The sequence below is a fragment of the Oncorhynchus gorbuscha genome, unplaced genomic scaffold (genome assembly GCF_021184085.1).
Source record: "Oncorhynchus gorbuscha isolate QuinsamMale2020 ecotype Even-year unplaced genomic scaffold, OgorEven_v1.0 Un_scaffold_4161, whole genome shotgun sequence".
Taxonomy (NCBI): Eukaryota; Metazoa; Chordata; class Actinopteri; order Salmoniformes; family Salmonidae; genus Oncorhynchus; species Oncorhynchus gorbuscha.
In genome coordinates, this window is record NW_025748248.1 from 1 (window position 1) to 17,980 (window position 17,980).

The window sequence follows — 17,980 nt, forward strand, 5'->3', positions numbered from 1 at the left end:
CATCCTATCCCCTACAGCAAGGGTACTCAACTCTTACCCTACGAGGTCCGGAGCCATCCTATCCCCTCAACTCAGCAAGGGTACTCAACTCTTACCCCCTACGAGGTCCGGAGCCATCCTATCCCCTACAGCAAGGGTACTCAACTCTTACCCTACGAGGTCCGGAGCCATCCTATCCCCTACAGCAGGGTACTCAACTCTTACCCTAGGGTCCGGAGCCACCCTATCCCCACAGCAAGGGTACTCAACTCTTACCCTACGAGGTCCGGAGCCATCCTATCCCCTACAGCAAGGGTACTCAACTCTTACCCTACGAGGTCCGGAGCCATCCTATCCCCTACAGCAAGGGTACTCAACTCTTACCCTACGAGGTCCGGAGCCATCCTATCCCCTACAGCAAGGGTACTCAACTCTTACCCTACGAGGTCCGGAGCCATCCTATCCCCTACAGCAAGGGTACTCAACTCTTACCCTACGAGGTCCGGAGCCACCCTATCCCCTACAGCAAGGGTACTCAACTCTTACCCTACGAGGTCCGGAGCCATCCTATCCCCTGCCCCTACAGCAAGGGTACTCAACTCTTACCCTACGAGGTCCGGAGCCATCCTATCCCCTACAGCAAGGGTACTCAACTCTTACCCTACGAGGTCCGGAGCCATCCTATCCCCTACAGCAAGGGTACTCAACTCTTACCCTACGAGGTCCGGAGCCATCCTATCCCCTACAGCAAGGGTACTCAACTCTTACCCTACGAGGTAAGGAGCCATCCTATCCCCTACAGCAAGGGTACTCAACTCTTACCCTACGAGGTCCGGAGCCATCCTATCCCCTACAGCAAGGGTACTCAACTCTTACCCTACGAGGTAAGGAGCCATCCTATCCCCTACAGCAAGGGTACTCAACTCTTACCCTACGAGGTAAGGAGCCATCCTATCCCCTACAGCGGGTAGGATGAGGTCCGGAGCCATCCTATCCCGGGGGGTAGGGACCCTCTAAGTTGACCCTACCCTTGCTGTAGGGCCTACAGCAAGGGTACTCAACTCTTACCCTACGAGGTCCGGAGCCACCCTATCCCCTACAGCAAGGGTACTCAACTCTTACCCTACGAGGTAAGGAGCCATCCTATCCCCTACAGCAAGGGTACTCAACTCTTACCCCTACGAGGTAAGGAGCCATCCTATCCCCTACAGCAAGGAGGTACTCAACTCTTACCCTACGAGGTCCGGAGCCATCCTATCCCCTACAGCAAGGGTACTCAACTCTTACCCTACGAGGTCCGGAGCCACCCTATCCCCTACAGCAAGGGTACTCAACTCTTACCCTACGAGGTCCGGAGCCATCCTATCCCCTACAGCAAGGGTACTCAACTCTTACCCTACGAGGTCCGGAGCCACCCTATCCCCTACAGCAAGGGTACTCAACTCTTACCCTACGAGGTCCGGAGCCACCCTATCCCCTACAGCAAGGGTACTCAACTCTTACCCTACGAGGTCCGGAGCCATCCTATCCCCTACAGCAAGGGTACTCAACTCTTACCCTACGAGGTCCGGAGCCATCCTATCCCCTACAGCAAGGGTACTCAACTCTTACCCTACGAGGTCCGGAGCCATCCTATCCCCTACAGCAAGGGTACTCAACTCTTACCCTACGAGGTAAGGAGCCATCCTATCCCCTACAGCAAGGGTACTCAACTCTTACCCTACGAGGTAAGGAGCCATCCTATCCCCTACAGCAAGGGTACTCAACTCTTACCCTACGAGGTCCGGAGCCATCCTATCCCCGGGATAGGATGGCTCCGGTTCTCGTAGGGTAAGAGTTGAGTACCCTTGCTGTAGGCCTACAGCAAGGGTACTCAACTCTTACCCTACGAGGTCCGGAGCCATCCTATCCCCTACAGCAAGGGTACTCAACTCTTACCCTACGAGGTAAGGAGCCATCCTATCCCCTACAGCAAGGGTACTCAACTCTTACCCTACGAGGTAAGGAGCCATCCTATCCCCTACAGCAAGGGTACTCAACTCTTACCCTACGAGGTCCGGAGCCATCCTATCCCGGGATAGGATGGCTCCAGACCTCGTAGGGTAAGAGTTGAGTACCCTTGCTGTAGGGCCTACAGCAAGGGTACTCAACTCTTACCCTACGAGGTCCGGAGCCATCCTATCCCCTACAGCAAGGGTACTCAACTCTTACCCTACGAGGTAAGGAGCCATCCTATCCCCTACAGCAAGGGTACTCAACTCTTACCCTACGAGGTAAGGAGCCACCCTATCCCCTACAGCATGGGTGTCAAACTCTGGCCCGTGGGCCAAATTTGGCCCGCGGGGTAATTAATATTTGGCCCGCGAGACAATACCAAATTACTACTAGAGCTGGCCCGCCGGTATTATACAGCGCATTCACCACTAAGACTACGAATCCCATAATGCTCTGCTGTTTTCGCGCGCCAATCAGGACAGGACCCAGAAACGCTCTCTCCTCTGTGACAGTAGTCATAGCAACATAGACGCTACAACTGTCAGCGAGCTAACCCTTCCCAAAAATGGCGAAAAGAAAGGCAGAAAACAGGAGCTTTCTGGACAAGTGGGAGGCAGAATATCTCTTTACATATGTAAAAGACAAACCTGTTTGTCTTGTTTGTGGATTCAACGTGGCTGTAAGTAAGGAGTACAACATTAGACGACACTATGAAACGAAACACCATGACAAATACAAGGACCTGGACATGACTCGAAGGAGCCAGAAAGTAGAGGAGATGAAAAGAAGTTTGGTTTCACAACAGAATATGTTTAAAAAAGCCACATCACAAAGCGAGGCTGCTGTAAAGGCTAGTTATATAGTGACAGCAGAGATCGCAAAATCAGCCCGGCCCTTTAATGAGGGAGAGTTCATGAAAAAGTGCATGATGAAGGTTTGTGACCTCGTATGCCCAGAGAAAAAACAAGCATTTTCAAACGTGAGCCTGAGCAGGAACACAGTAGCTGATCGCACATGTGATCTTGCCACCAATCTGTATGACCAGCTGATGGAAAAGGGAAAAGATTTTGTTGCGTTCTCCCTCGCTGTGGATGAGAGCTGCGACGCATCTGATACTGCTCAGCTGTCAGTCTTCATCCGTGGAGTGGACTCAAATCTGTGTGTTACGGAGGAGCTATTAGGATTCAAATCAATGCATGGCACAACCACAGGAAAGGAAATCTGAGGAGGTTTCCAAATGTGTAACTGAAATAAAGCTGCCGTGGGATAAACTCGTTGGATTAACGACAGATGGTGCGCCAGCGATGTGCGGTAAAAAGAGTGAACTGGTGGGCATGGTTCGGGAGAAGATGCGGGAAGAGAACTGTGCAGGTGAGCTAACTGTTTACCACTGCATCATACATCAGGAAGCACTGTGTGCCAAAGCCCTAAAGATGGAACATGTTTAGAGAGAGCAGCAGAGCTCCGGGAGCAAAAGTTCCTGTGTGAGCTGGCCTTTCTCTGTGACATCTCGAGCCATCCCGATGCGCTGAACCTGCAGCTTCAGGGGCGGGGGCGCATCATCACAGACATGTACGCTGCAGTGAGGGCCTTCAAAACTAAACTGTGCCTGTGGGAGAATCAGATGCTGCAAGGAAACCCTTGCCATTTTCCCTGCTGCCAATCCATAAAAGCGCAGATCTCTACCGCCGTGTTCCCATGCGCAGTTTGCTGAAAAACTCAGTGTTCTCGCCGCTGAGTTTAGCCGGCGATATGCCGACTTCGATGCCCAGAAATGCAAGTTTGAACTGCTTAGTAATGCCTTCACAGTTGATGTGGAAAATGCACCAACCAACATCCAAATGGAGCTGATTGAACTCCAGTGCAACGACACGCTGAAGTCAAAGTATGATGCTGTGGGCGCCGCACAGTTTCCACGGTTCATCCCTGACACAATGCCTCAGCTCCGCACCCAAGCTGCTCAGATGCTCTCCATGTTCGGCAGCACTTATCTATGCGAGCAACTTTTCTCTTCGATGAAGATGACCAAAACAACTCACAGGAGACGTCTGACTGATGAACATCTTCGCTCGATACTGAGGATTTCTTCAGCTCAGAGCTTGAGCCCAGACATTGATGAACTAGCATCCAAGAAGAGATGCCAGGTATCTGGCTTGGGCACATCAGATTAGACCAGTGTGCAATAATTAACGTTTTCTTTATGCACTTTTTCTTGCTACAAGGCATGGGCTTGAATGGTTGATTGATTTATTATAATTGTATTTGTAAAATTATTAGCCAGTGGAAAAAGTTTATTTTGGTATTTAAATCAGAAGGCTGCAAATAGAAAAGAGGCATACCATTTTTATTTAAATTTTATTTATTTAATAAATGAATGCCATTGATGTGTTTTTTTCATTTGAAATTCGATTTTGCATGTCTCCACTATTAAATGATATATTGTATGGTAATAAGCGATGCTTGTTCCATATTCAATGTTAAAGCAAAACTTGTTTGGGTCCACATTAAAAGGTTCATTTGTTCAACGTTGGCCGTGACTTTGTTCAGGTTTTACATTTTGGCCCACTGGGTATTTGAGTTTGACACCCCTGCCCTACAGCAAGGGTACTCAACTCTTACCCTACGAGGTAAGGAGCCACCCTATCCCCTACAGCAAGGGTACTCAACTATTACCCTACGAGGTCCGGAGATTTTCTGTTCTACCGGGGAATTAATTGCACCCAACTGGTGTCCCAGGTCTAAAATCAGTCCTTGATTAGAGGGAAACTATGACAAATCATAGTTGGAACTGGCTTCAAGGTCCAGAGTTTGAGGGAACTGGAGTATCCACTAACCTGGGGGTAGGGTCTGACCACTCCGGGCGCCTGCTTGTCTTCTCTGAACGACAGGGCTTCTTCTCCTCCCCTGCTGCTGGCTGGATGGTCCTTGGGACCATGGTGGTTCACATCACCACTACTGTCCTCACCTGGTCCTGCTAGGGAACCATTAAAAAGCCTGCAGTGTGAGTTTTAATAAACATCATAGATCATAACATACAATTGGAGAAAATTTACCAGAAACTCTGGAGGACTGTGGAAATGTGTTCAGTTCCCAAATGGCACCTTATTCACTATGTAGTACTACTCCTTTTTAGAGTTGGGACGATAAACCGAAAATTACCGACTCCGACATTGCCTTCCTCTTATGTTGTTCATTTTCAGTGATTTTGCTACACAACGTTCCTGTAGATTGTTCTAGAGCCATTATTTGGCTCTAGAACATTATTATAGACTATACATTATGTTGATTCCTACTATGAACGTACAGTGCCTTCAGAAAGTATTCATACCCCCTTGACTTAACGCATTTAAGTTGTGTTACAGCCTGAATTCAAACTGGATTAAATATACGTCCCCCCCCTCACCCCTTGCTACACACAATACCCCACAATGACAAAGTGAAAACATGATGTTTTTTTTTGTTGTTTTTTTTACATTTGCAAATGTCTTGAAAATGAAATACAGAACAATCGTATTTACATCAGTATTCAACACCCCTAAGTCAATACATGTTATTACCTTTGGTAGCGATTACACCTGTGAGTCTTTATGGGTAAGTCTCTACGAGCTTTGCACACCTGGATTGTACATTATTATTTAAAAAATTCTTCAAACTCTGTCAAGTTAGTTGATCATTGCTAGACACCCATTTTCAAGTCTTAACATAGATCTGAGACGATTTAAATCAGAACTGCAACTCTGCCATTTAGCAAGATTCAATAACTAGAATAACTAGAAGGGCTATATAAATACATTTGATTTGATTTGAACTAGCAGGGTTGGACAGTACCAGTTTAGTACACAAGGGGGCGCCAAATAGATAACACATTTCCATGGAGGCTGCTAGCTAAACATGCCATTAAGCTCAAATGAAAATAAACCAATTGCAAAGACAGGTAATGCAGCTCATGAAGTTATACATATATACAGTACCAGTCAAAAGTTTGGACACTCCTACTCATTCAAGAGTTTCTTTATTTTTACTATTTTCTACATTGTCGAATAATAATGAAGACAACAAAACTATGAAATAACACATATGGAATCATGTAGTAACCAACAAAAAAAAACATTTTCAACAAGTCAAAATATATTTTATATTTGAGATTCTTCAAAAGTAGCCACCCTTTGCCTTGATGACAACTTTGCACACTCTTGGCATTCTCTCAACCAGCTTCATGAGGTAGTCAGCTGGAATGCATTACAATTAACCGGTGTGCCTTGTTAAAAGTTAATTTGTGGAATTTCTTTCCTTCTTAATGCATTTGAGTCAATCAGTTGTGTTGTGACAAGGTAGGGGTGGTATACAGAAGATAGCTCTATTTGGTAAAAGACCAAGTCCATATTATGGCAAGAACTGCTCAAACAAGGAAAGAGAAACGACAGTCCATCATTACTTTAAAACATGAAGGTCAGTCAATACGGAACATTTCAAGAACTTTTAAAGTTTCTTCAAGTGCAGTCGCAAAAACCATCAAGCGCTATGATGAAACTGGCTCTCATGAGGACTACCACAGGAAAGGAAGACCCAGAGTTGCCTCTGCTGCAAAGGATAACTACACCTCAGATTGCAGCCCAAATAAATGATTCACAGAGTTCAAGTAACAGACACATCTCAAACATCAACTGTTCAGAGGAGACTGTGTGAATCAGGCCTTCAATGTCCAATTATTGCAAAGAAACCACTACCAAAGGACCAATAAGAAGAAGAGACGAGCAATGGACATCAGACCAGTGGAAATCTGTCCTTTGGTCTGATGAGTCCAAATTTGAGATTTTTGGTTCCAACCGTCATGTCTTTTTGAGACGCAGAGTAGGTGAACAGATGATCTCCGCATGTGTGGTTCCCACCGTGAAGCATGGAGGAGGAGGTGTGATGGTGCTTTGCTGGTGACACTGTCAGTGATTTATTTAGAATTCAAGGCACACTTAACCAGCATGGCTACCACAGCATTCTGCAGTGATACACCATCCTATCTGGTTTACACTTAGTGGGAATATAATTTGTTTTTCAACAGGACAATGACCCAACACACCTCTAGGCTGTATAAGAGCTATTTGACCAAGAAGGAGAGTGATGGTGCTGCAAAAGATGACCTGGCCTTCACAATCACCCGACCTCAACTCAATTGAGATGGTTTGGGATGAGTTGGACCACAGAGTGAAGGAAAAGCAGCCAACAAGTGCTCAGCATTTGTGGGAACTCCTTCAAGACTGTTGGAAAAGCATTCCAGGTGAAGCTGGTTGAGAGAATGCCAAGTGTTTGCAAAGCTGTCATCGAGACAAAGGGTGGCTCCTTTTGAAGAACCTAAAATATATGATTTGTTTAACACTTTTTTGGTTACTATATGATTCCATATGTGTTATTTCATAGTTGTGATGTCTTCACTATTATTCTACAATGTAGAACATAGTACAAATAAAGAAAAACCCTGGAATGAGTAGGTGTGTCCACACTTGTGACTGGTACTGTGTGTGTGTGTGTGTGTGTGTGTGTGTGTGTGTGTGTGTGTGTGTGTGTGTGTGTGTGTGTGTGTGTGTGTGTGTGTGTGTGTGTGTGTGTGTGTGTGTGTGTGTGTGTGTGTGTGTGTGTGTGTACATATTTTTATTTATTTTTATGAATATTAACTAATTTAATTCATTCTGGCCGAGGGATCCGTAAAATAAGTTCAGAGGGTGTAATACCATACAATGTAACATTAATTTACATTATTAATTTACATTACTAATTTACATTAACATTATTAACTTACATTACATTTACATTATTCATTTACATTATTCATTTACATTATTCATTTACATTATTCATTTACATTTACATTGTTCATTTACATTTACATTATTCATTTACATTGTTCATTTACATTATTCATTTACATTTACATTATTCATTTACATTATTCATTTACATTTACATTATTCATTTACATTATTCATTTACATTTACATTATTCATTTACATTATTCATTTACATTTACATTATTCATTTACATTATTCATTTACATTATTCATTTACATTTACATTATTCATTTACATTATTCATTTACATTATTCATTTACATTTACATTATTCATTTACATTATTCATTTACATTTACATTATTCATTTACATCATTCATTTACATTTACATTATTCATTTACGTTATTCATTTACATTATTCATTTACATTTACATTATTCATTTACATTATTCATTTACATTTACATTATTCATTTACATTATTCATTTACATTTACATTATTCATTTACATTATTCATTTACATTATTCATTTACATTATTCATTTACATTTACATTATTCAATTACATTATTCATTTACATTATTCATTTACATTATTCATTTACATTACAGTTTAGCCATTTATCAGACACCCTTATCCAGAGCTTCTTGCAGTTAGTTGGTGCATTCATCTTAAGATAGCTAGGTGAGATAACCACATATCACAAGCATATCAAGTACATTTTTTCTTAAAGTATTTAACAGCAAAGTCAGTGCTAGAAGAAAAGAGGAGTGCCTTTTTGGTCTTCTTATTTACAACTTTATATGTCCTAACCCTGGGCAACCTCGGCCTGGGAGACTCACAGGGATATATATCCACAGTACTGGACAACCTAGGCCTGGGAGACTCACATGGATATATATCCACAGTACTGGACAACCTAGGCCTGGGAGACTCACAGGGATATATATCCACAGTACTGGGCAACCTCGGCCTGGGAGACTCATAGGGATATATATCCACAGTACTGGGCAACCAAGGCCTGGGAGACTCACAGGGATATATATCCACAGTACTGGGCAACCTAGGCCTGGGAGACTCACAGGGATATATATCCACAGTACTGGAAAACCTAGGCCTGGGAGACTCACATGGATATATATCCACAGTACTGGGCAACCTAGGCCTGGGAGACTCACAGGGATATATATCCACAGTACTGGAAAACCTAGGCCTGGGAGACTCACATGGATATATATCCACAGTACTGGGCAACCTCGGCCTGGGAGACTCACAGGGATATATATCCACAGTACTGGAAAACCTAGGCCTGGGAGACTCACAGGATATTGGTATCCACAGTACTGGGCAACCTAGGCCTGGGAGACTCACATGGATATATATCCACAGTACTGGGCAACCTCGGCCTGGGAGACTCACAGGGATATATATCCACAGTACTGGAAAACCTAGGCCTGGGAGACTCACAGGATATTGGTATCCACAGTACTGGGCAACCTAGGACTGGGAGACTCACAGGATATTGGTATCCACAGTACTGGGCAACCTCGGCCTGGGAGACTCACAGGGATATATATCCACAGTACTGGGCAACCTAGGCCTGGGAGACTCACAGGATATTGGTATCCACAGTACTGGGCAACCTAGGCCTGGGAGACTCACAGGGATATATATCCACAGTACTGGACAACCTAGGCCTGGGAGACTCACAGGGATATTGGTATCCACAGTACTGAAAAATCTCTAACTTGTCTCTCTCTCTTTTTGTAGAATTGCAGGAAATTCGCTTGAAAACTGCTAAATGTTTATCTCCGATGCCAAGAGGTCTTTAAAATGTTTCTTCCCACACCCAAAGACTTGGTTAGTCTGGCCGTCGTAAAACTCCTCGTAAGCTATTTTATTTTATTTTATTACCTTACTCGAGTTGTGTTCTGATTAGGAGGGGGTCTCTGATTAATTTAGTGGTATCACAAAAGGGGACCCCGGCCCCCAAAAGGTTTGAGAACCCCTGGTATAGGGAATAGTATGCCATTAGGAACACGCATTATTCAATAAAAATGGTAACCTGGCTGTTTGGATGACTGATTGATGGAGACCGGCTTTCCACCAGGATTACTCTGAGCAGGCATTCCAGCTGTAGGAAATGGCTGAGAACTCATCTTTCACTATCCTAGAAGGGAGAAGGATTGAACAACCATTATATAAAAAAAATATATATTTAAAAAAAAAGATAGATCACACACCTCTTTCTCAATTCATTTTTTCTCCTTATCTGGTCAAATGTATTGGCGGATAAGGTCCAAATTCCTTCCCCTCAATGGGTTTTGAGAAGAGATGGCGTGAGGAACCCACATGACAGTCAATACAAAATTTCATGACCGTCATATTCTTTATTTAACCTTTATTTAACTTGGCAAGTCAGTTAAGAACAAATTCTTATTCACAATAACGGTCTAGTTATAGTGGGTTAACTGCCTTGTTCAGGGAGCATAAACAACAGATTTTTACAATTGTCAACTCAGCGATTCGATCTAGCAACCTTTCGGTTACTAGTCCAACGCTCTAACCACTAGGCTACCTGCCACCCTGTCACAGCCCTGGGAAGTAAAGATGAACGGAGACAAATCCCATTCCAGCAGCTCTAGCAAGACTCACTAGCCGCAGTATCCTGTCTTTCATTCACACAGAGCCAGCTACCTTTGTGTGAAATGGAAAGGTGCTTAAGCTGAAGCATTTTTACACATCATCGCTCTGTCTGCGATCAATGAATGTCCCGAGTGATTTAGGAAATTCAGACGTTATGAAAAAAAAATATGGGGTGGCACATTCTAGCTGGCTAGTTACTTTACCAGAAGATACCCAACCCTACCCGTTACGCTTGTTTACAACGAGCTGCATTGGGGTGGGAACGCAATCATGGATGGTTACATTAAGACAACGCGGAGCCGGTGCGAGATATGGGTCGGAAAACATATCTCAATGCAGGGGTGGGAGTATCCTTTGATCATGACTCTCAGTTCGGGCTGGGCGGTATACTGAATTTGACAATATAACAGTATTTATGCACGGACCGGATTGGGATTTTACTTTACCTTATATAACAGTATTTTAATTGTTTTGTTTGTTAAATGTGATACACTGTGTGTAATGTCAATTTTAATCGTTTATTTTTTGAAGAAGATTTCAGAATTTTTGGTGGTTTTTCTTAGCCAGGATTCAAGACACGGCTAGAACATCCGGGTTGGCAGAGTGTGCTAAAGCAGTGAATAAAACAAACTTAGGGAGGAGGCTTCTAATGTTAACATGCATGAAACCAAGGCTATTACGGTTACAGAAGTCGTCAAAAGAGAGCGCCTGGGGAATAGGAGTGGAGCGAGGCACTGCAGGGCCTGGATTTATGACTACGACACAGTTTACACTTTGCTTCTTAATATAAATCCACAAGCATCCTATAAATTACACTATTAGTTTGTATTTATTATATTTGCAAAAAGCTAGTTTGTATTTTCTTAACAGGTTGTGTTACCAGCTTATGCTATTAGCTAGCTACAATGACAGAAGACAGAGGAACCACCTGTGGTAATTAGCTATCTAGTGTGCTCTGAACACCTGTGGTAATTAGCATACTCTGAACACCTGTGGTAATTAGCTATCTAGTGTGCTCTGAACACCTGTGGTAATTAGCATGCTCTGAACACCTGTGGTAATTAGCATGCTCTGAACACCTGTGGTAATTAGCATACTCTGAACACCTGTGGTAATTAGCATGCTCTGAACACCTGTGGTAATTAGCATGCTCTAAGCACCTGTGGTAATTAGCTATCTAGCACACTCTGAACACCTGTGTGTAAGAAGGCCACCAGTGGATGTCATAAGGTGAATGCACCAATTTGTAAGTCGCTCTGGATAAGAGCGTCTGCTAAATGACTTAAATGTAAACGTGTTGACACTGAAAAATACTGTCGGGTAACACTGTGTACATTAATTAAGTGTATATTTAGCATTTGTGAAATAATGTTGATGTGATATGAAAGTATAGGGCTTTACATTTCTACAACTATATTGCAATTGAGAATCGATTCACGTTTAGATATTGTATTGTATTTGGCTGCCAGAGTCATCCTAAGTAATAAGTAATGGCACTTTAAGGAGCAACGGTAACGTTAGGCTCCTTAAGAGTACATATTGGGCTAGGGTGGGCCACTGTACTTCAAATTGTACCTTTATCCACAATGCCCGATCGAGAAGATTGAAACACTACTAGCAGTGTGGATAAAGGTCACATTTTGGGGTACAGTGGCATATTGACATATCCCGTCCCTGCATTGAGCTCGGTTACCCGACCCATATCTCCCGCCAGCTCGAAATGTAACCATGATTGCGTACCAAACCCCCTGTGCAGCTACGGTAGGTAATCTTTTAGTTTTACCTAGTTAAAAAAGTACATTTGTATTGGAGGATAATGTTATGATAAACTAGTTACTATGAAACCCCAACTATACAGCTGTTAGGAGTAACAAGATAAATCACCGAATAGGCACAGATCTGCTTTGACAGTATCACAAGCCGATGGCAGCGACCAGCTCTCAAATAACACGTTTACATAACGTTAACGTTTTAATTTTGATCGCATATCCAGATGGTTAACCTTACAAAATAGCTAGCTAAGGATAGCAGCTGCAGCTATCGCTAAACAAACATTGGGTGAACTTACACTATTCTTACAATATTTATAGAATGCCAAAATAAGTTGGGGGGGAAAAGCTTTATCGACAAAAAGCTTTTTGACGATACATTGGCATAATTTTTGTTTTTAACATGCTAAAATACCGTATTCGTAGTGTTTTGTTTTCTCCAGGCATTCGTCTTTTCTTTTCAATAACATACATAACCGGAAGAACGAAGAGAAGCTCACAATTTTTTTTTTTTTGTTTCGTCCAATCATCGGAGGGAATTGTGTAAACCCTTTGACAAATCACAAACGGGTGGGATTGGAGTCGATCGTTTCTGCGTAACGATTGGCTGGAATGGCATAACTATTCCCGCGCTGAGAATGTTTCATAGACGTTTAATAAACAGGGTAGTTTGGATACTGGTTACTGATTGGCTGAAACAGCATTTTTTTGTTGTTGCCGTAAGTACGTGATAACGTATTACCATTAAACCTGTTCACGTTGATAAAATGACTACGTCAACAATAGTGCAAATTGCCTATGTACAAAATAAGCATTTAGATTTGAAACAATCAAAGTGGGCACTTAGCTGATTCACATAAGCATTTAGATTGAAACAATCAAAGTGGGCACTTAGCTGATTCACATAAGCATTTAGATTGAAACAATCAAAGTGGGCACTTAGCTGATTCACATAAGCATTTAGATTGAAACAAACAAAGTGGGCACTTAGCTGATTCACTGACTGGTGTGTCAGAAAAAGGAGATATATATATTGTGAGTTTGGGAATATAAAAAATGAAATTTAACGTTAATTCTACAGGATTTGTATTTGTTCAGTGAGAAACATGTATGCTGAAGAATATGGGATTAGCAGCTAACGTTATGCTGGACGGGTATATCAACGAACCCTTCTCAGTTTGGCATGGACTACACACAAGGACACCGACTTTACAACGTGTCTGTCGGCGGAGTTAAAAAGTCGAGGGAAGAGGGGCACGATAAAGCTGCACCGGCTACATAATGATATGTAACTGTTACCAAACTAAATCATTATAATGTACTCTGACAACACAGCAGCAGCTGCCCCAGTTCAACGAACGGCATCCGTTCCCAGCAGCGTGGAAACAACAAACGATATAACACGGGGCCATTTTGTTTCTCTCTCACTTGTGCACAATAAATGGCAACATTCAGAACATGAATAAATAATTGCACGTGTTAGTCACTCTAGAAGTAGCGCTAATGCTCTGTCCCCCCCCCATACATTTAATGTAAACTTACCAGCGAGCCTGTGGTTGTTGTATAGCAACCAGACTTTTTGTCCAGACTACTTTTTCATGGCGGAATGTATTTATTTATTAAAGCAACATTTTCAGTGTAATATGTAGTTCCGTACCTTACTGTATTAACAACCGGTTTATAAAAGCAATAAGACACCTCGGGGATTAGTGGTATATGTCCAATATACCACGGCTGTATCCAGGCACTCTGTGTTGCGTCGTGTTTAAGAACAACCCTTAGCCGTGGTATATTAGCCATATACCACACACCCTCGGTACTTATTGCTTAAATATACCTCACAATAATCTCTCCTGCCACCTGAAGTGTGTACGACCCAAAAATGTAAAAACATTGGATTGGGTTGTATGGGCTAGATGCCCCTGGGGGGCGTATTCGGTCTTCTGGAGGGCTGCACTGAAAATGTGTTATAGTTCCTTAACAATGCATACTATTGTATACTACCGTTGTAATGTACATGAAGGTTTCAAATTCCTATAAATACATGCTTAGATCTGTTAGAAAGGTGACTACTTCAGAGCCCAAATACAGCAGGACAGAAAAACCTTAAGTGTACCATTTTTTTGTTAGTTTTTTTTTATTCGCAGGGGAACCCCAAATGTCCCCATACTGGGGAGTAAAAGAGATTTGAAAGTCTGTTTGAAATCAAATGTCGCCAATTACTGTTCCAAAACCATTAAAAATAATAATAGTGTAAAGACCCTGGGTTTATAAGCGCGGAAATCGACCCTGCCGCTCGAGAATGCTTTTGCGGCACAGTCGATAGCGCGCCGGACCTCGGGCTCGAAGGTGGAGGATTCATTTACATTACATTACATTTAAGTCATTTAGCAGACGCTCTTATCCAGAGCGACTTACAAATTGGTGCATTCACCTTATGACATCCAGTGGGACAGTCACTTAACAATAGTGCATCTAAAACTTAGGGGGGGTGGGGTGAGAGGGATTACTTAACCTATCCTAGGTATTCCTTAAAGAGGTGGGGTTTCAGGTGTCTCCGGAAGGTGGTGATTGACTCCGCTGTCCTGGCGTCGTGAGGGAGTTTGTTCCACCATTGGGGGGCCAGGGCAGCGAACAGTTTTGACTGGGCTGAGCGGGAGCTGTACTTCCTCAGTGGTAGGGAGGCGAGCAGGCCAGAGGTGGATGAACGCAGTGCCCTTGTTTGGGTGTAGGGCCTGATCAGAGCCTGGAGGTACTGAGGTGCCGTTCCCCTCACAGCTCCGTAGGCAAGCACCATGGTCTTGTAGCGGATGCGAGCTTCAACTGGAAGCCAGTGGAGAGAACGGAGGAGCGGGGTGACGTGAGAGAACTTGGGAAGGTTGAACACCAGACGGGCTGCGGCGTTCTGGATGAGTTGAAGGGGTTTAATGGCACAGGCAGGGAGCCCAGCCAACAGCGAGTTGCAGTAATCCAGACGGGAGATGACAAGTGCCTGGATTAGGACCTGCGCCGCTTCCTGTGTGAGGCAGGGTCGTACTCTGCGGATGTTGTAGAGCATGAACCTACAGGAACGGGCCACCGCCTTGATGTTAGTTGAGAACGACAGGGTGTTGTCCAGGATCACGCCAAGGTTCTTGGCGCTCTGGGAGGAGGACACAATGGAGTTGTCGACCGTGATGGCGAGATCATGGAACGGGCAGTCCTTCCCCGGGAGGAAGAGCAGCTCCGTCTTGCCGAGGTTCAGCTTGAGGTGGTGATCCGTCATCCACACTGATATGTCTGCCAGACATGCAGAGATGCGATTCGCCACCTGGTCATCAGAAGGGGGAAAGGAGAAGATTAATTGTGTGTCGTCTGCATAGCAATGATAAGAGAGACCATGTGAGGTTATGACAGAGCCAAGTGACTTGGTGTATAGCGAGAATAGGAGAGGGCCAAGATTCGAGACCTGCTCTCTGCTGTTTCATTACAATATAAATATATTTTTTTCAGATCGTTTACCTAATGGCGGCACTCTAAGCGTGCACTTTCCCATAGGAACACGGCCAGTTTAAAAGTGCAGGGTTTATGCCATACCTTGATATACATATGAGGAGAAAGATGAAGTCTCTACCATTCCAATGACGTAAACATTTCCTGTCTGATGCCCAGGTCATCCACGAGACAGCAGTATTAGATCCCGTGACGTGTCGTGGTGTTTTCAAGCACGACATCTTAAAATGACCCTAGCAATTAGGCCGTTCACGTTATTGAGTTTTAAAAATATATTTTTTAATACAAAAATAAGACATAGACAGGGCCCCAAAAAAACAGCTCAGAATGTAACGGGTTACACAGTTTCGATTTGCATTTATTAATTTGAAAGTGTATATGTTTTTACTCAAACCACCCATGTTTGACACCCCATTGGCTAGAGGGAGTTTTAATTTCCTTACAAATCCATGAAGACAGAGAGGATGGAAAACCAATATGAACGCTCTTTTAAAGAAGGGAAGTGAATAAGCACACACGTTTGGCTGTGTTTACACAACACATACTAATTCTGATCTTTTGCCCAATTATTGGCAAAAGATCTGATTTAATTGGTCAAAAGACCAATGGCAAAATATCAGAATTTGTCTGTTTTTGTAAATGCAGCCTTTCTATACACACACAACATGGTGTCTGGATGGCCACTATTTCATTACTAAAACCAGAGGGAACTAGACAACCTGGGGAATAGTTACAGGGGAGAGGAGCAGATCAATGAGTTAATTGTAACCTGGGGATGATGGTATGAGGGTCAGATTGGGAATTGATTTGACCAACACTTTCATGCAATTTATTTGTTAACATGTACTTCAAGACGGTCACTCCATCAGTCTAATTGCTCAAAGCACTTGAAAGAGACCTTGAAATAGTGTAATAATGGCTATTACTACTGCCATTACAGAGACAGACAGCTAGAGGGCAGCAGAGCCTCTTGTTTTGTATTGTCCTTATGGCCTTGTAGTTCACAATAAAGCTGCTGCAATTTTTGTAATTCTAGGTTTCAATTCAATTTTCTAGGTAAGTCAATTAAGAACACATTTTTATTTACAATGACGGCCTACCGAGGAACAGTGGGTTAACTGCCTTGTTTAAGGACAGAACGACAGATTTTTACCTTGTCAGCTCGGGGATTTAACCACTAGGCTACCTGTTTCCACTCTCTACAGGTTGTAGTCCGAGCATTAGGCCTTAAGCCAAGTGTCCTGCCACGAGACGTCGTTATTAAGGGTTTTATCCCAAATGCCCCCCTATTTCAATTATAGTGCACTACTCTGGACCAGGACCCATAAGGCTCTGGACAAAAGTAGTGCACTATTTAGGGAATAGGAGTGCCATTTGGATATTGAAAACATCTAAGGAACTAAATTGTTCATGTTTCCTGTCTGCGTCCAGTCGAGATAATATACTCGGGGGGACTAACCCAATATTTGGATGAGAACTGCAACAAGAGATATCCACTTCAGTTGACTTTTTCCACTTTTCACAGCCAGCATTCCGTAGGTTTTAATCTCTCACCTCTGACCTGACTATCTTCATTGTTGACCCCTCACCTCTGACCTGACTACATTCATGTCGTTGGTCCATTGTTACAGATAAACATTGATGCATCTCAAATTGCACCGTGTTCCCCGTCAGCAGATGGGTTTGAGATTATAACACAGAAATGACCCGTTATTAAAGGGTCGAGATTAAAATGCAGAATAGACACGTTATTAAAGACATCGCTGCATCCTGGACATACTGCAGATTCGGTCATACAAGCAGTTCAGTCATATAGGGTACTGAGACAGTTAATAAACACATTATACATGATTTCCCATTACAACTATGAACAAGGGGGCCACCAGGGGGGCCTCGGGCCAGGGGAAGCCAAGGGAAGCACTGCAGAGCCACCAGGGGGGCCAGGGGAAGCACTGCAGAGCCACCAGGGGGCCAGGGGAAGCACTGCAGAGCCACCAGGGGGCCAGGGGAAGCACTGCAGAGCCACCAGGGGGGCCAGGGGAAGCACTGCAGAGCCACCAGGGGGGCCTCGGGCCAGGGGAAGCACTGCAGAGCCACCAGGGGGGCCTCGGGCCAGGGGAAGCACTGCAGAGCCACCAGGGGGGCCTCGGGCCAGGGGAAGCACTGCAGAGCCACCAGGGGGGCCTCAGGCCAGGGGAAGCACTGCAGAGCCACCAGGGGAGCCTCAGACCAGGGGAGGCCAAGGGAAGCACTGCAGAGCCACCAGGGGAGCCTCAGGCCAAGGGAACCACTGCAGAGCCACCGTTGTGG

General features: G+C 43.9%; 1 long non-coding RNA gene across 1 annotated transcript; it reads right to left on the reverse strand.

The window, feature by feature from the left end:
• Window positions 1-4,812: 4,812 nt before the first annotated feature.
• Window positions 4,813-12,693, reverse strand: LOC124028440. The gene is made up of 3 exons (XR_006837590.1): window positions 12,594-12,693; window positions 9,829-9,933; window positions 4,813-4,948 (listed from the first exon to the last, which is right to left on the reverse strand). It is a non-coding gene; the product is annotated as an uncharacterized LOC124028440 (long non-coding RNA).
• Window positions 12,694-17,980: the final 5,287 nt, after the last annotated feature.